We start from the raw sequence: 18867 nt of genomic DNA on the forward strand, positions 1-18867 counted from the left end.
GGGTGGACCGAAGACAATGATCAAGCGATTTGTCTCCTGCCATCCCTCTCCAGCCTCTGACAAACAGAGGCAAAGGACACCATTTTATCCCCTGGCTTCTCTTTAAACTCTATTATAGTCCTAGCCTTCACAGCCTCCTCTGGCAAGGAGTTCCACAGGTTGACTACACGCTGTGTGAAGAAGAACTTTCTTTTATTAGTTTTAAACCTGCTACCCATTAATTTCGTTTGGTGTCCTCTAGTTCTTCTATTATGGGAACTAATAAATAACTTTTCTTTATCAGCCCTCTCCACACCACTCATGATTTTATAGACCTCTATCATATCCCCCCTCAGTCTCCTCTTTTCTAAACTGAAAAGTCTCAATCGCTTTAACCTCTCCTCATATGGGACCCGTTCCAAACCCCTAATTATTTTTGTTGCCCTTTTCTGAACCCTTTCCAAAGCCAAAATATCTTTTTTGAGGTGAGGAGACCACATCTGTACACAGTATTCAAGATGTGGGCGTACCATAGTTGTATACAGGGGCAGTCAGATATTCTGGGTCTTATTTTCTATCCCTTTCCTAATAATTCCTAGCATCCTATTTGCCTTTTTGATCGCCGCTGCACTCTGCGTGGAAGTTTTCAGAGAACTGTCCACGATAACTCCAAGATCCCTTTCCTGATTTGTCGTACCCAAATTAGCCCCCATCATACTAACTGGCTGGAGGAAAGAGTCAGTCATTAAAGCTTTGTGGAGGTAGCAAATGCCCGTATTGTACATTTCCTGAGTATGTACCATTAAGCTGTCATAACTAGGCATGATTATTACTTTCCTGTATGGGCAGTTATGGTGAGACTGCTCCCCGTAATTACATCAAACATGGAAGTCAGGAGTTCAAACTATGTCATAAAGAATTCATGGAGATAAAAGAAAAAACAACAATAAAAGTCTGGGAAAGTTGCTCCAGGAAGAGATGTTCCCTATAACTCAGATATTTTGCAAAGAAAATGATAAAAATACCAATTTCCTAGTTTCTCTGAGCCTGGCTTGCAGGCAGCTGTTAACACTTTAATGTGGGCTGAACAGTCAGCAGGACCAGGCATCGAATCAGGGAGCAGCCTCTGGGAAGAACAGGCGAGAAACCTGGGGCAGAGTTTTGTGTAATGGGACTAGAAAAGAGGCTGGGCCCCAGAGTTCCAGAGCGGAACCCTTCCCCACATGTGGACACGCAGTGCTGAGTCAGGACCATCTGTTGGGTCTTGGAAAAGGTCGTTTCTGTTTCCAGCTGGGCTGTGTCTACACTGGCATGATTTTCCGGAAATGTTTTTAACGGAAAAGTTTTCCGTTAAAAGCATTTTCGGAAAAGCGCGTCTAGATTGGCAGGACGCTTTTCCGCAAAAGCACTTGTTGCAGAAAAGCGTCCATGGCCAATCTAGACGCGCTTTTCTGCAAAAAATCCCCGATCGACATTTTCGCCATCAGGGCTTTTTTGCAGAAAACAAATCTCTGCTGTCTACACTGGCCCTTTTGCGCAAAAGTTTTTCGGAAAAAGACTTTTGCCTGAACGGGAACAGCACAGTGTTTACGCAAAAGCACTGACAATCTTACATGAGATCGTCAGTGCTATTGCGGAAATTCAAGCAGCTAGTGTAGACAGCTGGCAAGTTTTTCCGCAAAAGCAGATGATTTTCCGGAAAAACTTGCCAGTCTAGACACAGCCCTCGTGTATAGTTAGAGTCATTGGGAATTCTTCTTTTTTTGTCTCCAGGGTTTGTATTTAAAGCCCCCAAACCACAACTTTTTTATTTAAAATAAAATAATGGTTTCTGTTGTCAAAATATTTTTTTCTTTTCGTTTTTGAGCCCCACCTGTTGGATTTTTAATAAAAGATTTGTTGTGTGCCCATGCAAGGCAGAACCATTTGAAGCAGGTCTGGGGAGAAACGGAAGAGACAAACAGGGGCAAATGTACTCTAGTTCTGCTGCTTGTGGTCCAGGGAGCTGTGCATTGTGTGATAGGTGCAACCATTAACAGAGCCTAGACAAATGAAGGGAGGATGAGATGGATACATGGCATATTGTGGCCACCTGAAATGGGTGTTCCTGGTTCCATCCCAGTGGTGTAAATTGCAACAATGCCGCCTTGATACAATTGAAAACACTCATGGTTGGCCTCCTGACTACAAAGCAGGGCATTTTTCAAGCCAAACCATGAGAGCTTCCAATTGTGCATTTGCAGCTAGAGCAAATTACAGATTGTCAAGTGAACGGCATCCCATTTGCATTCAGAGTACAGCCGGTGACATTTGCCCACACGAGGGGATGAACAATCTTTCTGAATTCTATTAGCACGATGCATCTACCTTCCAAACAACGGGACCTGAGAGGGAAACGAAGAAACTTCAGAATGAGCAAGGGGAAGGAGACAGATTGCAATGACTTTTCCCTGGAGGTGAGAACTCAAAGCTTAGGAGAAGCAAAATGATCTAAGGAATAGTGGACATCCCTGGCCTTGATGCAAAAAACGATTTGCCTCCTGATCCCCTTGCCTTTTACAAAGTCAGGTCGGTAAGAGCATTAGGGAGATGAGGAGAGCACGGAGAGCTAAATGGCTCATTCTTGGTCACACGGCAAACCCGTGGCAAAGTCCGGCACAGAACCCAGTCCTGGGCTCTAACCACACAGTTTCATTGCTCTCCCCTTGCCGTAAGCCCCCAAGAGCTCTGGCTGCTTCTTCCATCACAAGGCTCCGTGTGTTTTATGCAATCACAAGCTGTACATATGCTTCTATGGCATTTCCAGCTCCTATTTTCTTCTGCTGAATTATCAATGTGCAGCGTTTTGCCTACCACACCTCTAAAATGCAGCCAGTTCTGGGGTGAGAAGTAGCAAACCCCTTGCAGAAACAGAGTTCTGCCAATTCTGATTCTCCTGAGTTCTGCTTAGCACAGGACTGGAGGGTACAGGACAGGGCAAAGGTGATTTTAAGGACCTTTAAGCCTTCCCAAATTCATGGTTGGGTCAGGGACCTGTCCTGGTCCCAGAGCAAGTCACAGCAGCCTTAAGGCTGCTCTAGTGTACACTCGGCTGTGACCGTGCCCCTCCCCTCATAGTCCTTGTAGCAGTCAAGAATAACCAGCGCACAGGCCCAGTTGCGTTATCTCTTGCTCTCGGCACGGCCCTGTGCGAGGAGCTGCAAAGGGGTCACAGCCCTGAAACTGTTCTGCCAGGATTTTGGTTCTGCTGGAAGCTTTGCTGGGTCTGGTTCTGCCTCCTTAATGGCTCCCTCATGGGGTCAAAGTGATCTACAAGCACTTGGGGGGAATCAAAGAATCCATCTCAGTAAAAGCCTAATCCTGTTCTCACCTTGAGGTCTATGGAAAGACTCATGCTGTCTTAGACTTCAGTGTGCATTGGGTTAGGCGTTGAGAGACGGTCCCATTCAACTAGCACAGGAGAGGAAACTCACATATCCAAGGATATTGAATTTTGGGTCTCACTGGAGCTTTGACTGAAAGTCTGGCCCCAAAGTGTTTCATTTAGGCCACTTCTCCTTTCCTTGCATTTTATCGCTCTTTACAGAGCACGCCCGAGCCCTCAGAGACTTGTTATACCCTCCATCCACCGCAGCCAGGAGACCTCTTTTTCAAAAACACAGCTCCTCAAACTCCGTCTGCCTCGATCTTTGTTTTGCTTTCAGTTTGTTCAGACACTCCCCGTAGCTACCCCAGGCTAGGGCGTACCCCGGCAGTTCCCTTGTAAACACCCTGAAATAAGTACCAGATCACAGCGGGAGATCAGTTTACGGGAAAGAGCAGCCCGCCATGCAGGGAATATTTCCACCTTTGTTCGTGCTTGAGCCGTGGGCCCAGGCAACAGTGCCAGAAACTGAAAGCTATTCATAAGAAAGGGGGTGGGGACCCTCACTTCATTTAACCCTTCCCATGGAGCTGTGGTAGTGGTGTCATAATAGATTCTCTATAAAAATAATCATTAGGAAATGTGGACAAAAACCGCTTTGCTGAGTTACAGTTAGGGACATAAGCGCATGTCTATTACAACGCTGTTGAAACACAGGGACACCTGGTAGCAGAGTGGAAGCTGATCTCTGGGGGCTTGCCGATCCGTTTTTGCACCAGAGGCGTGATCCGCGACCTGGGGTCTGAGCGTTTCCCCAACTGAACTTGTTTATTTTACACTATTTGCCACCAATGTTGGCATTGAGGAGGCCCACACAGAACAGAGAGGCATGCCCTTCGCTTAGGACTCTCAGCCAGTGTTCCATTCCCAGGGTGCAACTCTGCCTCAAGAAGCAGCTGGTCAGAGCGCTTATGACAGAGCGCAAATTCCTTTGATGTATTAATCTTAGAACTGGAAAAGGTGCAGAGAAGGGCAACAAAAATGATCAGGGGTGTGCAACAATTTCCGTACCAGGATTAAAAGACCGGGAGCATTTTGTTTAGGAGAGGGATGACTAAGGGGGGAAATGATAGCAGTCTAGAAAAGCAGGAGTGGTGTCGAGAGAGCGAACAGGGAGATTTATCCCTTCACATAAATACAAGAGCCAGGGGTCATCCAATGAAATTAATAGGCAGTAGGTTTCATACACACGGAAGGAAGTGCTTTTTCACATAGCGCACAGTCAACCTGTGGAACTCCTTGCTAGGGGAAGCTCCAAAGTGGAACTGAATTAAAAGAAGAATTAAAGAAGTTTATGAGGGTAGGTTTATCAATGGCTGTTAGCCAAGATGGTCAGAGACCCAACTTTGTGCTCTGGGTGTCCTTAAAACTCTGACTGTCAGGAGCTGGGATTGATCAGCTCAATTGCCCTGTTCTGTACATTCCCTCTGGCATTGGCCACTGTCAGAGACAGGACACTGGGTTAAATGGACCATTGGTCTGACCCAGTATGACCATTCTTATGGTGCTCACCATAACTCTTCTGAAGTGAAACTTCATCACCTGTTGTCTCTGCCCATAACTCACTTTGCAGACATGCGATTCTGCATGTGTCCAGTTATGCACATGATGGACACACTCACTTATTGGCCACTTTGCACTCACCAGAGAGTTGAAGAGTCTCACATTGTAAATGAGCATTGAGCTCAAGACTTTCAGAAGGCTTTCTGTGTTTCAGTGATTATTGTAGCTGAAGACATGGCAACACAAATATTAATGTATCAAGTCATTACAATAGCAATTTAAAGAGCAACACGACTTTACAACCTGCTTGGGGACATGTCTGAAAGTATCCCCTTAAACTCCAATTTTTGGGAGCAAAAATTATTTCGTGGGGTAGGGGAGGTCATTGAATTTTGAATGGAAAGGAAAGAAAAGCTCCTGGATTTGGATAAGTACCAACTCAGACAATAGTTGAAGCCCCCACCCTTCTCAATGTGCATTCCCCCTCCAACACTCAAAGATCATTTTAACCATTGTTCCTCCAACACCTCTTGATGCTCTATACCAGGCCTGTGCAAAATACGACCACCAAGCCACCAGGTCTGCCCCACGGATGCTGCAGGGAACCCCAGGCAGGCTCCCTGCTTGCCTTGCCCCAACCACACCCTGCTCAGAAATGCGGTCGCGGGGGGAGGGAGGGTCTTTAAAAACTGGCCAACGGGAGCTGCCTGTTTCAATAACTGGCAGCCATGAAGCACAAGGAGCTCCAGAGCACATGGCTGCAGCTTGTGTGGGGGCAGGGCAGGCAGTAGTGTTCCCTGTAAGCTGCTCCCCTAGGTCACAATCCAACCCCCTGACCCCAGTCCAGTGCCCCAGGTGACAATGGCCTCCTTCACCCAAATTCCCTTCCTTACCCCAAGCTCCCTCCTGCACCCAACCTCCATCCCAGACTCCGCACCTCCTCTATTAATATCATGGAAGAGTGTGACCCTTGACCATTTTCCAAATTCTTGGAGTGGCTCCCCCAGCAAAAATGATTGCCCACCTCTGCTCTATACAAATAAAAATCTTTCTGCTGTTGATAATTACACAGGGCTTCCTCTCCCCCCCATTGGGAAAATTTTAGTTTGCTACCACTCAACTGGGAAGGAAACCAACAAATGTGGGGTTAAGGAGAAAGAAGGAGAAATGAATGGGGAAACATTACAGAGGTGTAACGGAGAGTGACAATGGGATTAATCCTGCCCTTTTGGGTTTAAAGGCTGTGGTCAAGGTACCCCTGCACCCCAATGATTGTCAGCTGTTGGAATGGCCGGTGGGTCATAGGCTGCTGGGTTTACATCAGAGCAATCCTGAAGTGGTTTATGAGGGTAGGTTTATCAATGGCTGTTAGCCAAGATGGTCAGAGACCCAACTTTGTGCTCTGAATAGGAGGAGCACGGGGGTAGCTTAAAATCAACGATTCTGGTCTTGCGCTGAGCCCAGGCTGGCCACACCAAATGGGCCAGTGACATTGAGGGCACAGACAAGCCAGTGGGAGTTCAGCACCTGACACTACGCACGTCCGCGGCTGAAAGAATAAGTCACCCGTTGCCACGTGCTCCGAGGCCAGGATCAAAATGCTGCGCTCCCAAAAGCTGTATGGAAGCCAGGTCAACCGCTTGCAGGACTGAGCTGAGAGCAACCAGAAGCTACCGGAACGGAATGTTACTCTCCTAAGAACAGGCCTCCGGGGTCCACCCTCCTCTTCTCCTCTCGCCAAAACTTCCTTCAGCTTCACTGAGGTGCTTGTGTTTGGAAAGAGAGCAGGGTCTTTGATGAACTCACAGGTCATTAAGTAGGAACACAAGGACAGTGTCCACCATGTTGCCCGTCCCAGCTGCTTCATGTAACTCATTAGCAGACTTACCCAGCATTGCCTGGGTCCTTCAGGGCAGGGCCTTGGGGGGTGGCGTGTGTGCAGGAGGCTGCGGGCCGGGAGCATGTTCTCCTCACTCCAGGCTACCCCCAGCCTGCCCAGGGCCTGTTCTTCCCTTTCCCTGCCCAGTCACCAGGGGCTTATTCTCTCCCCGGGCATCAAATCCAGGGGGAAAAAGCGGGAAGGGTTTGAGGCGGGGGCTACTCACATGGTGAGCTGGCAGGCAAGATAGGGGAGCCCCAACCCTGCTGGCCACTCCCTTGGTGGTACGGCTGCCCGCAGGGCCACTTTCATATTACATCCCTCCAAAAGCAGCCCCTCCCTTTGCATGTTATGGAAACGGTCCCTTTCCCAGGGCTTCTGGCTCTCCTGGCCCAACCAAACCCTGAATGTGCTTTACGTTTTGAGAAGGGGAAGCTGCCCACCAAATTTGGTGACCCAAGCTCTTTCTGTGTAGGAGGAATTATTGACCAAACGGACTGGCCAACGCACCACGTCGTTTCTACCTCTACGGTCACATGCACGTGAACCTCTTGAAAGGGCAAAACCTGGCTGGCGCGGCTGGGTTTTGGTTCACAGGCCGTGCTACACCCACGTTCAAAGTCCCTCCCCCTGGTGTTCTCCCACAAGAGGATGTTTCACATTAAGGTTTTTAGACAATAAATGCTCCGCGTGAAACAGCATGTTCTCTCACTGCCTGTGAGGGGAAATGGGATGCAGTAGAGTGGCACCCATGTGATTTGAATAGCAGCGCCACTTGGATGATAATAAAAAGAATCCAAACAAGAGCAGGGCTTTGTCACTTGTTATAGCTACGTCCCCTTTTGTTTTGACAGCTGTGCAGTTCAGGGGCAAGTGGACGGTTAGTTCCTCAACCCTTGTGTCAAGGAGGGACACACGCCGGCTTTCTGCAACCGTATTCCACCAAGAGGAAACGGTCTCCGTGGGCTGCGGCATGGCTGAGTCTTTCCCCCGGATTTCTCGTAAGCAGCCTGCCCAGCACGTTAGTTAGCTGTGAAACATGGATGAAAAAGGAAATTCCGCTGTAGCTTATAGACCCATGGTAGTTACTGTTTTAATAGTGGGTAAAGGTGGCATAACCTTGGATCTTCACCGAACCTTTCTCTGGGTGCAGCTGTGCAATTTCGCCCTTTCCAGCTCTATGTAGCTAGCCAAGATAATTTAATAGGAGCCAGTTCTTCCATTTTTGGATGCCTACCTTTGGACGTCTTATGAGGCCTGATTCTCAAACAGGTGGGTGCTCAGTGTTGTCTGCAAATACACAGTGGCTATGTCTACACTGGCATGAATTTCCAGAAATGCTTAAAACGGAATACTATTCCGTTTTCAATTTTTCCGGAAAAGGAGTATCTACATTGGCAGGCTGCTTTTCCGGAAAAGCCCTTTTTCCGGAAAAGCGTCTGTGGGCAATGTAGACGTGCTTTTCCGGAAAAGATCCCTGATCGCCATTTTCGCGATCGGGGCTTTTTTCCGGAAAAGACTACTGGGCTGTCTACACTGGCCCTTTTCCGGAACAGTGTTCCGGAATAAGGACTTATGCCCGAGCGGGAGCAGAATAGTTTTTCCGGAATAGCGGCTGATTTTGTACAGTAGAGCATCGTTGCTTTTCCGGAAATTCAAGGGCCAGTGTAGACAGCTCGCAGCTTATTCCGGAAAAGCGGCTGATTTTCCGGAATAAGTGGCCCAGTGTAGACACAGCCAGTGTGCCTGTCAATATGCTTCAAGTTAGATGCATGCTTAGGCATCCACCTGAATCTGAGCCCAGGCGACGAAGGGCAGTCTTATGGTTAAGGCCCTGGACTGGGATACAGGAGAGCTGAGCTCCATTTTTGCCTCTGCCACAGACTTCTTGTCCTTCAGCAAGTCCCCTTTTACAAAGGGGGAACAATAAGTGAAGGGCAGGAGAAAGGAAGCATTGTGAAATTAGATTCTAAGCTCTTCAGCACAAAGACAGTCTCATACAGTAGACTTGTATAGTATCTAGCACAACAAGGCTCTATTTTCACTGGACAGTTAGATACTAGGGTACTGCAAATAAAAAAAACCCTTTGCTATAATGACGAGCGCCAATGTAGAGGGCCTCATGACTTGGGTGGTGTATGCTGCCTGGTATGGAGCACAAGGGGATTTTTAATAAGGAAAAGACTGAAAGGAAGATTGTGCATTTGTTCCGATACCTCTTCTGTTAAACACTCCACCCTACCATGATCAGGGCTGCAGGCTCTTGGCGTGGGCTCACAATGTGCTGATGCTATTCCAGACTACTCCTGTAAGAGCAGGCGATAGCGGTGGAGGAGGTAGCAAGGAAAGGAGCAAACACTTAATAAAAGCCAAGCCTGCCCCATCTCTGGCATAACTGAAATGTCATGTGTGCTCAGCAGGCCGTGCGGAAGCCAGCCGGCCAAAGGGAGACATCAGAAGTGGAAAGGAGAAAGTCTGGGCTGACACAAAGAGACAAGTGAGCTGTGTGGAGCTAAAATGGGTGTTAAGGTGACTCAGGCATTAGCTGCTGGTGCAGGGCAGTTCCTTGCATGTTAGGACTCTCTGGGCAGCAGGAGTGACCGAGCCCTCAGAGAGCTCCTGAGACGTGAAACTACTGTTTGAGCACAATTGCTAAACCGCATTGGCGTCTTCCTCCATTCAGTGTCTTTAGTGAGCACCCGGCTTTCTTTTCCCTCACCCCGGGGCTGCAATGGCCGAGAGGGCCACAAACAGGAAACGGCCATGCCCAGGAGGTGGCATCTCTTGGCGTGACAGGACACTGTCGTCTCGATTCGGTTCTTAGGCTCACTGCCAAGATTTCCAGTAAGGGCTCCAGGGTTGTGTCTACACTGGGCCACTTATCCCAGAAAATCAGCCGGTTTTCCAGAATAAGCTGCGAGCTGTCTACACTGGCCCTTGAATTTCCGGAAAAGCAACAATGCTCTACTGTACAAAATCAGCCGCTATTCCGGAAAAACTATTCTGCTCCCGCTCGGGCATAAGTCCTTATTCCAGAACACTGTTCCGGAAAAGGGCCAGTGTAGACAGCCCAATAGTCTTTTCCGGAAAAGCGCATCTACATTGGCCACAGATGCTTTTCCGGAAAAAGGGCTTTTCCGGAAAAGCAGCCTGCCAATGTAGACGCTCCTTTTCCGGAAAAACTGAAAACGGAATAGTATTCCGTTTTAAGCATTTCCGGAAATTCATGCCAGTGTAGACACAGCCCAGGTGTGATGCTACCTCTGTGGGAGCCGCCAACTAAAGAAAAGGCCTGAAGTCACCCATGAGCATCATCAAACAACAGTTGGATAGCAAAGTGTTAGGTCTCTGCCCGCCTCGGGCATGTTCCATATCTTCTTGCCAGTCCGCAAAGGTACTAAGTCCCCTCTTCTTGCCACATCCATGTGAAATGCATCCTGTGCACATGCTTTTACATGGTATTTCCTCCGTGTGGCTTCTGAGCAGCACAAGTGAATTTTACATGGTATCTCCTCCCAATGGCTTCACAGCCGTTACAGGTGTAAGCAGGGGCTGAACTACTGCTTGCAATCAGCCAGCATCCCTGGGGGTGGGTATGCTCACTCAAATTGTTTAGCCTTGCAAGATAAGTAATTGTTGATATGGAAGTACAGCTCATGCTGACATGGGGAAGGAATCTGGGGTGTGGTTATGTAAATCCAATTCAGCCAAGGCTGATGGAGGATTGGTTGTTAGAATGGAATTTGATGTACTGTAACTAATTTGGGCTGTTGTGGGGTCACAAATCATGCTACCCTTAAATGTAGGAACTGTAAAATATGACACCAGTACTTGCAGGAGAGACACCATCATTGTAAGAAGTCTCAGATGATCAAGCCTCCCCCTTCCAGAGTTGAGTGAACTGAGCTGGGGGGGGCAAGAAGCTTGAGCCAGCCTGCCTCATGCCTGCCAGGTGTGAGCTGTAAGACTGGTTCAGCCTGCCTCTTTCCCCCTTGTTTTAAGGATAGACCTAAAGCAGACTCTATCAGGAGTCTTTTTACTAGTCCAGTGCATGCTGGAACCTTTTGCCAGCCTAGGTAGTAGCTAAAGAGTTGAAATCACTAAGAGCTGAAGTCACTGGTTTGGCCTGGAGCCAGACCCATTGCAGCCAGCAAGACTGCTGGCGGGAGCAGCGGCAGGTGGCCAGCGGAGCAGGTGGTGGGAACGGCTGGTAGGAGCGGCAGCAGGCAGCCAGTGGTGCTGGCGGGAATGACCAGCGGGCAGCCGGTAGGTTGGTGCACAGCCCCGTATTCTGGAATTTCTGTGTGGGGGGGTGTGAGCTGTGGGAGGGGCTGGTGGCTACCCCACTCCTGTGACCCAACCCCACACCCAGTATCGCTCTTGGGGGAGGAGGCAGGGAGAAATCAGCCTCAGCTGGATGGAGCAACACGCTGCCCCAGCCTCACACGTACTTGGAGGACCATGTGGGGGTGGGGGTGTATTCGCACCTTTCACACCCCCACCAGGCGTACAGGCCTGGTGTAGGAGCTGGTTATGCTTCTAGACAGTAGCTGGGATCAGCCTGAGCAGCATAAGATGTCTGGGAGAGGAGGTGAGCTGTCGCTTGGATAGATCACTATGCACACGCCAAAGAAATACATCTGGTTTCAAATACGAGGGTCGGGCTGACCCAGTCAGCCAGCAGCACAAACCCGCCACCCCTCAAAAAAAGCTCACAACCGCCCTTTCAGCAATTAATCAAAAAGAGATCAGATAACAATCCAACCTGCTTTCCTGAAGATGTAGCAATCAGAGGCCTCTCCAGCTTGATTTGATTCCTCAGCTACACAATATGCAATATGAAATTGTTGCTGGACAGACATTCACCACCTGTGTCCCACGTCAGGGCCACAGGCACTCAAGAGGCCAGGATGGCGAAGGGCAATGACATCGAATAATATGTGCTTAGTGTAACGGGTGTGGTCAGAAAGATCCTCTTGATCCCCTTGAGACAGGCTGATCATACCACAAACCCACCCCCTGGGGCACCCCACCACACTGTCTTACAATTTTTTACATTGGGTTTATTAATAAACAAAAGTGATTTTATTAAATCCTACTTTTTATATTTAAGTGATTGCAAGTGATAGCAGACAGATCAAAGTAAGTTACTAAGTTAAATAAAACAATTCACACTTATTAGTCTAAGAAAATTGTTACATGCAATTTCTTACCCTAACAGTAGTTCCGATCATCTTTTCTCACAAAATAGGCAGCCTCCTAGCGTGGGCATGATCCTTCCTCCTGGTCAATCTTACCTGTTTCCAGCTGTCAACTTGGTGGTAAGAGGGGATGTCTGCCAACTGCCAACTCACTTATTGTTTGGTTCCCTGCCTCTCAATAGATTTTGCTCAAGGTGGGAATCCTTTGTGTTCAGCTTCAACCCTTTCCCCTCCCATGGAAAATGCATCCAAATATTGCATCCAAAATGAGTTCCTGCATTAGGTGACCTGGCTACATGTGTTGGCAAGACCAGCCATAGTCCAGGCTCACAGGAAAAGCAAGGCTATTCACAGATCATTGTCATGAGTACTGGGTTTATGCTTCATATTTATAACTTCAAACTCAGGAATGATAGATTCTCGCAAGTAGAATATACACATTCAGAGGATTACAAGCTTTTCAATGACAGGTTACATGCCCCATTTTATATAAAGCATATTTGAGTAAGGCATATTCATATTCAAAACATATTTCCATAAATAATATGGGGGCACACCTCTGAGTTAACAGCTAGAGGGTTGGATGCTGCCCAATGCAGAGGCAGTGTGCTCAAAATCTCTGTTTGGCTTTGGTTACACATCCACCCAGTGTCATTAAACTCTGTTCCTCGGGTGCCTGAAGACATTTCTGGGTGTAGTAGTGCCCCCAGAATGCAGATAGCAATGTCTTTTAAAACTGTGAAGGTTTTGGCCTTTAGCCACCAATGCCAAGAGGCGGGGTGCCTCAATTTCCCCTTCTACACAGCCAGCTGAGAGCAGCCTGAGCAGCACAAAATGGCTGGGCCCAGAGGAGAGGAGGTGAGCCATTACTTGGCTAGACGACTATGCACACACTAAATAAATAAACCTGGTAGCAAATACGAGGGTCGGGCTGTCCCAGTCAGCCAGCCGCACATCCTTCTTCCTCTCAAAAAAATCTCACAAGCACCTTCCTTGCTGAAGATGCAGCAATCAGAGAGGCCATGTCACCTTGATTTGATTCCTCAGCTACAATATGTGCTATATGAAATTGTTGCTTGACAGACAACCACCACCTGTGTCCCATATCTAGGCCACACGTGTTCGAGAGGACACGATGGTGGAGGGTGTTGATATTGCATCATATGTGCTTAGTACATGCTGGTGGAGAAGGTAGCTTCAGGCGTGCAAGGTCATAATTACGTTTTAAATAAAGCCAAACCCTAAGGAAGGGGGCCCATGACAACTGGTTGGGAAAAGCACCTGTAATAGAACCGTAGACTCCTAGGGCTGGAGGAGACCTCAGGAGGTCATAGAGTCCAGCTCCCTGCCCAAAGCAGGAGCAACCCCAACTCAATCATCCCAGCCAGGGCTTTGCCAAGCCAGGATTTAAAAACCTCTAGGGATGGAGATTCTACCACCTCCCTAGGGAACCCATCTCAGTGCTTCACCACCCTGCTAGGGAAATAGTTTTTCCTAATATCCAACCTAGACCTCCCCCACTGTAACTTGAGCCCATTGCTCCTTGTTCTGCCTTCTGTCACTACTGAGAACAGCCTCTCTCCTTCCTCTTTGGAACCTCCCGTCAGGAAGTTGAAGGCTGCTCTCAAATCCCCCCTCACTCTTCTCTTCTGCAGACTAAACAAGCCCAAATCCCTCAGCCTCTCCTTGTAAATCATGCGCTCCAGCCCCCTCATCATTTTTGTTGCCTCTGCTGGACCCACTCCAATGCGTCCACATACTTTCTGTAATGGGGGGCCCAGAATTGGACACAAAACACCAGATGTGACCTCACCAGTGCCAAGTAAAGGGGAATAATCACTTCTCTAGACCTGCTGGAAAAGCTCCTCCTAAATCACCCCAATATGCTGTTAGCCTTCTTGGCTACAAGGACACACTGTTGACTCATATCCAGCTTCTCATCCACTGTAACCCCCAGGTCCTTTTCTGCCAAACTGCTGCTTAGCCAGTCAGTCCCCAGCCTATAGCAGAGCTTCGGATTCTTCCGTCCCAAGTGCAGGACTCTACACTTGTCCTTGTTGAAGCTCATTGGATTTCTTTTGGCCCAATCCCCTCGTTTGTCTAGATCACTCTGCACCCTATCCCTACCCTCCAACGTATCTACCTCTCTGCCAGCTTAGTGTCATCTGTGAACTTGCTGAGGGTGCAATCCATCCCCTCATCCAGGTCATTAATAAGGTTATTGATTAATATGTCTGTCCATATGTCTTAGATCATGAATTTTTTACACATGCCTCAAGTTCTGCTGTAATGGTGTGGCTGGCCGCATCTCTTATGGCATGGCAAGGACTCTGCTATTGTGTCCTTCCTTCTTCAGGTGATCCACCCAGCCTCCGGCACCTGCAGGTCTGGGTGACTTAGCCCTCCAGCTAGGTCACATGAGGGTCTCAACCCTTTCGCAGTACCCAACGTCCAAGATGAACCCAGGAAACGCATTTTTCCATCCCATTCGGGCTCCCCTTAGCAGACTGTTCTCCCCTCCCTGGAGTGTCAGCGTACCAAGAAAACAAATGCTTTTACCCTTCTGGGCTCATGCGAGCTAAGTCAGTCACTGGTAGACAAACAAGGTAATCCTCCAGACCAGGCCTACCTTCCCAGTAGAAGTCTGCCCCACCAGCCTTCTCTTCCACAGTGAAGGTCTGCTCTCCTGCCCAGCCGGCCACCGTCTGAGCTGGGCTCTCCCCGTTTTTGCTCCTCTCTTGAAACCTGACACCTACAGCAGATGTCACAGGGCATGGTCTGATTGGGCCTCCAGCGCCCATTCATTCTTTCCTGACTGGGGGCATTCGTGTAACCAGTCACCAATAGCGCGCTCAAAGAGAAAGAGGATCCGTGTATACTTGCCAGTCATCAGTCCAGTTCCTCACACATTTCTGAGGGCTTCTACCATTGTGGAAAATAAGGAGGCTTGAGAGAAATCCAGGTGGCCACTATGGAGACCATACTGGGCATTAAGGAGTCACTCCGTAGGAGTGATCCCATTTTTTTCTAATCTGCACAGTGTAGCAGTACATAAGAACGTAAGAATGGCCATACTGGGTCAGACCAAAGGTCCATCCAACCCAGTATCCTGTCTGCCCACAGTGGCCAATGCCAGGTGCCCCAGAGGGAGGGAACATAACAGGTAATCCTCACATGATCCCTTTCCTGTCATCCATTTCCAGACAAACTGAGGCTAGAGACACCATTCCTACCCATCCTGGCTAATAGCCATTGATGGACCTAATCTCCAAGAATCTATTTAGCTCTTTTTTGAACCCTGTTAAAGTCCTAGCCTTCACCACATCTTCTGGCAAGGAGTTCCACAGGCTGACTGTGTGCTGCATGAAGAAAAACTTCCTTTTGTTTGTTTTAAACCTGCTGCCTATTAATTTCATTTGGTAACCTCTAGTTCTTATATCATGGGAATAAGTAAATAACTTTTCCTTATTCACTTTTTCCATACCAGTCATGATTTCATAGACCTCTATCCTATCCCCCCTTAGTTTCCTCTTTTCTAAGCTGAGAAGTCCAAGTCTTTCAGATGCCTGCATCAGGCATTCCCAGGAGTGTGCCAGCCCCAGTGCCCTGGGTTTCCAGACAAGGCAGGTTTGGAGACAAAGTACATCACACATTGCAGTCATCTGACGGCTCAGTCTCATGCACCATGTTCTGGGAAGCGGTGAATGATCCCAGGAATAGTTCCGGAATGACTGCTTCCCAAAGGACAAAGACTGTAGAGGGCTCCCCCTCCCGTCACACAGCCGAACACAGAAACCACTGCAGGAGCTTTGCACTGTCAGCCCTCCTCTAGCTACCGCCCTATTGGGTTTATAGCTACCCAGCTAGAGAATCAGATATTACCCCTGGCTTTCAGAAAGCTGCCAGGGCCAATCCCCAAGAGCTATCAGAACTCACTCCCAGGCACTCCTGCACTAAGGGCTTTGTGCTTCCGGATCTAAATTCTCCGGGGTTTCCTTAAAAAATGAATGAGAGTGAAGCTGTGTGAAACTTGCTCATTCAGCTGCTGCGAGACTGCAGGGCTATTTGCACTCTGGGATTTCAGCTACAGAGAGCTGCTCTGGCCAGCCGTTCCTCACACCATTTCACTTCCGTCTGCTCTACAGGATCCATGTCCATGGTCTGTAGACAGCAAGTGCATCATCCCGACAGTCAGCACAACTGGGCCTTCACACCGCTCCAGCAAGCTTTCCAGCGTCTCACCCGATGGTCTCCAAGGAATCCGAAGGAGGTAGGCACCTGGCATGTACAACATCAATGTGAAATTGGGCACCTAACTTCCCGAAGCCTCAAACCCAAGAGCGGGGCTCACGCCTGCTCCTGAAAACAAGCTACCCCAACTAACTGCTCAGCTCACCACGGTGATTTTGGAGGCCATAATCTGACCCTTTCTACTTAATTCACATCATGGCTGCGTCTAGACTGGCAAGTTTTTCCACAAAAGCAGCTGCTTTTGTGGAAAAACTTGCCAGCTGTCTACACTAGCCGCTTTGAATTTGCGCAAGAACACTGACGATCTAATGTAAGATTGGCAGTGTTCTTCCACAAATACAATGACTCTCCCATTCGGGAAAAAGCCTGCTTGTGCAAATGCTTTTGCGCAAGAGGGCCAGTGTAGACAACTGAGAATCGTTTTGTGCAAAAAAGCCCCAATGGTGAAAATGGTGATCGGGGCTTTCTTGTGCAAAACCATGTCTAGATTGGCACGGACACTTTACCGCAAAAAGTGCTTTTGCGCAAAAGTGTCTGTGCCAATCTAGACGCTCTTTTCCACAAATGCTTTTAACGGAAAAACTTGTCCATTAAAAGCATTTGCAGAAAATCATGCCAATCTAGACGTAGCCCACGTGTCTAGAAACAAAGTGGTGCTTGAACAGGTCAAAACCCAAGGCAAATGCACGGACTTGAAGCATTTCATATTCCATTCTAAATGGTTTCTCATCTAGTCATTATAGCATTAGTTTCTGCATGTAGCTCATTACGAATGGCTTATTGGACAATTATAGCTTGTCAGAAAGCAACCTAAAATTATGTGGTTTCATGAAGGCTGGAAAGTCCTAAGAAAAGACTTTTCAGGCACGTCTGCAGCCTAGGTACTTAGTCACCTTCTTTTCATAGCTCCTGAGTAGTGAACATTGTGAATATTACACCTACTCAGGACTCTCATTTCCAATGGGAAACATTTTGCTCAATGTGTTTGAAAGGAGGAACTCCTCTGCCTGGCCACTGGCCACTGAAAACTGGGCCACTGTGAGGTGCATTGTACAATGGTTATCTACTGGCAACGGTATTGATAAGCACTTAGCCAGGGATCTAACCCTGTGAAAAATCCGAGACTTCATTAAACACAACTCACATGCCGTAACACCATTATGGAGCCATTGTCCAGTATTTCTTTGGTGCCTCCTTCTTCAAAGGGATCCAAAGCACACTGAAGTCAATGGAAAAAAAGTCTGATGGATTTCAACAGGCTTTGGACCAGCTTTATGGAAAGGTTTTTGCCACCAGTCACATCAGAGCTCCTTCTTCCAATAATGCACATAAGGCATACCACTTTTCTTTGGAGCCTATCATGTTGGCAAAGCAAGGAGAAAGTTCCATAGCTTCTCTGGAATTCTCTTTTAAGTTTTGCCCATCATGTGCCAGCCCTCCATCGCTAAATCCTTAAGGCCTGGTCTACACTAGGACCATAATCTGAAATTAGCCCCCCCAGGTCAATTTTCTAAGGGATGTGTTCACACAACTGTAGGGTAAATTGAGGCAGTCCATGGTATCTTGCTGAGAACTGACAAACTCAAATCTCAGATCATTAGGCCAGCCCTGGGAAGCATACAGTACAGCAGTTATTGTGACCCTGGTTCCCCTGGCAACCACATTCCAAAAGGGCCTCACTTTGATAAGGCTGGTACCAATCAACTGCGCGAGATTGTTTTTCATTGTCTGCTTTGTTCCTAGAAAATAAGCTTGGATCCCAAAGATCACGTCAAGGCAATACCACCCCACGGGAGACGCATTATATTTCCAGCCGACAAAATGACCATCAACATGCCTTTGTTTATGTTGGCTTTTTTAGCTTGTTAGGAATAACTATTTGTATTAGTGATAACATGTTAAATTGGTAATAGGCGGAGATGCTGTGTAACTGTTGTAGACCATTGGCTTATGTGCATATCTCACTTCCGCTGCTAGACCTATCAAATTACTTCTCCTCTGTCCATCTGCTACCTATATAATCTAATGTATGTTTTGGTTACGTTGGTGCTCACCGGGTTAACCCCTGATGAGTCGCCACCAGCTGTGTGAACCAATAAATCCTCTGCTTGTTTTCACCTGCACCCAGTATGTCCAAGAATTATTCCCAACACTACCAAGCATGTTACTCCGGAATATGGGACCACAGAATTCGAACTCTGTAGTCCTGCTTTTCACAAGGAATAACACTATTCCCAAATTTGTAAGTCTGAAGTAACGTTAGTGTGGAAGCTCTGGTGCCGCTAATTTGAACTAATTGGCCTCTGGGGGTATGTCTAGACTACATCCCTCTATCACCAGAGGGATGTAAATTAGACATACCGAAATTGCTAATGAAGCGGGGATTTAAATATCCCGCACTTCATTAGAATAAAAATGGCTGCTGCTTTTTGCCGATGCAGCGATTTGCTGGCAAAAAGCAGCAGTCTAGATGGGGATCGGTTGACAAGGAAAGCCTTTTCCGACCGATCCCTTATGCTTCATGGAATGAGGTTTACAGGATCGGTTGGAAAAGGCTTTCCTTATCGACTGATCCCCATCTAAACTGCCACTTTTTGCTGGCAAATTGCCGCGTCAGCAAAAAGCATTTT

General features: G+C 47.9%; 1 long non-coding RNA gene across 1 annotated transcript in view; it reads left to right on the top strand.

The window, feature by feature from the left end:
- Positions 1 to 18327, top strand: part of LOC106732317 (uncharacterized) — a 40816-nt gene extending 22489 nt beyond the window's left edge. Inside the window, exons 2-3 of the long non-coding RNA XR_012906613.1 lie at positions 16132 to 16256; positions 17981 to 18327. This is a non-coding gene — a long non-coding RNA (uncharacterized LOC106732317). The remainder of the gene's footprint in view (positions 1 to 16131; positions 16257 to 17980) is intronic.
- Positions 18328 to 18867: the final 540 nt, after the last annotated feature.

The sequence above is a fragment of the Pelodiscus sinensis genome, chromosome 11 (genome assembly GCF_049634645.1).
Source record: "Pelodiscus sinensis isolate JC-2024 chromosome 11, ASM4963464v1, whole genome shotgun sequence".
NCBI classification, from domain to species: domain Eukaryota; kingdom Metazoa; phylum Chordata; order Testudines; family Trionychidae; genus Pelodiscus; species Pelodiscus sinensis.